Source organism: Branchiostoma floridae, chromosome 3, assembly GCF_000003815.2.
Source record: "Branchiostoma floridae strain S238N-H82 chromosome 3, Bfl_VNyyK, whole genome shotgun sequence".
NCBI classification, from domain to species: domain Eukaryota; kingdom Metazoa; phylum Chordata; class Leptocardii; order Amphioxiformes; family Branchiostomatidae; genus Branchiostoma; species Branchiostoma floridae.
This window is the reverse complement of record NC_049981.1, coordinates 6,185,008-6,186,893: the sequence shown is the minus strand read 5'-3', so window position 1 is coordinate 6,186,893 and position 1,886 is coordinate 6,185,008. Positions and strand designations below refer to the sequence as shown.

Below are 1,886 nucleotides of genomic sequence, written 5' to 3'. Positions count from 1 at the left end.
AACATCGGTGTGGCGGCTTTGAAAAGGTGTCCTTTGACACTTGTTTCGCCATACCCTCCATTGTCATTGTATGTGGAGAATCCAAATAAATAAACATCATCATCATCAGTCGGCTGCAGAGCAGGCGACTGCAAGCTTTCTCCAGTTCCGTCTATCGGCTCCAAACACAGCAACACTAACAACAACAGTACCTCAATTGGAGGTGAAGCTCCTCCCAGAGGTAACAACACTCGGCTGTTACTCACAACTACAGCAGAGTCGTAATTCCAGCCTAGGGAAGGTGATGGATCTTTTGGAGGACAGAAGACTGAGGTGCTGTTGCAAGTGAAGATATATATACGTATATACAATATACTGGGTTCAACATACTTAGCCAGGTTGCCCAGCCAAATGCCAGGTTGCCGATTAACAATTCAGGTTGCCTGGTGTTTTGAGCCCTGAATCTGCTGATAATGACAATAGATAAGTCCTGAGTCACATCAGCTTCGACTGTGGCAAACCAGGCGCTGCCATATATGGGGATGACATAAGTCATGACTGTTGTCATGGCGATTACTAATCTGTAGAATGTTTTGGGAACTGACTCATCTGAGTATCAAAAACGTCAAGAAAAACAAAAACAACACAAATAACCGCAAACTTTCAATCAAATCAGACAATACAGTGTTTATTCTGCACAAAAGATATTCGGGAACAGGCAGTGGCTGTGGACTAGCACATGTAACGATGCGAAGAAAGGACAGCAAGCAACATGCAAAATGTACCATACAGAAATCAAGTGTTTTTTTAGTCATCCTAGCTATTAGACTATACAGTTTGAGCCATACAATGAAATGTTATGTGTGGATCACAACACCAGCAATGGCGGCTTGTGTCCCACATGTATTGTGTGTTTACAATCTTAATACATGAAACCACCTACTTGGTGAAGTCTTTGACTTTGTTTGAGTCACTACAGCCCAATAAATGGCACCAGGCAGCAAACGCTGGTGTTGTGACCCACAGGTAACATGACATGCTGAAGTCAAGGACGTTAAAAATCATTGCTGAAGTCAACTCAGTACAGAGTCTACAAACATATTACAGCTGTGGATTAGAGACGTAGACAGGTGCCTTCAACAGGTTGGCTATACTCTAGCTGACTTCACAAACTGGTTCTGATCCAGAAATCAAAAACTACCGGTAGCTGGTGCCAGTGTTGTGCAGTGCCTCCTGCTGGTGATTTTGAGAACTGCACCCAGGATAAGAATGACAGCCAAGCTGTGGTTCAGTTCAGTCACTGATATAAAAAGACAGCGGATACTGTCTGAAACGTTAACAAAACTTATCCAGTTGCTTGGGTAACTTTTGTATAGAGTATTTTCCTCTGCCTTATTTGTGGGCCCCCCAACAAGATAATTTCATCCCCCCCCCCCAAAAGCAGAAATTTGCCAGCGTCACATTTTCTTGCCCTCGATCATGATGACATGGTAGCCGTGCTTTGTCCTGATTGGTGGGTTGGTGTAGACGGGTTTCTGGGTCGTGCTGGGCTGGAGCGCAAATGCTGCGTCCTGAAACGGCCCCACCATCGACCCACGGGTCATCCAACCAAGGTCACCCTGCAACACCAAGATCAAAATACATCAGTGAGAACAAAGCCTGGGTCTGTATGATAAGGTCAGGTAAGGTCTGCACAAGCATGTCACAGCAGAATCATAAAATGATAAAACATAATTGTAGGAATTAGAACATGAATTAAGATCACAATTATTCAATAGAACACAAAGATATCAGGAGCACCAAATCAATACATTAATACAGCATGATATATACAGAATAAGATTGCGAACAGGAGTCCTAACCAAGCACTTGTACTAAAACATACAGAAATCCCTGCAAAGCTGAAT

General features: G+C 43.4%; 1 protein-coding gene across 1 annotated transcript in view; it reads left to right on the top strand.

Annotated features, from left to right (window-relative positions):
- The window catches only part of LOC118411175 (chitin synthase chs-1-like), a 13,594-nt gene that overhangs the window by 5,476 nt on the left and 6,232 nt on the right, over positions 1 to 1,886 (top strand). The window lies entirely within an intron of this gene.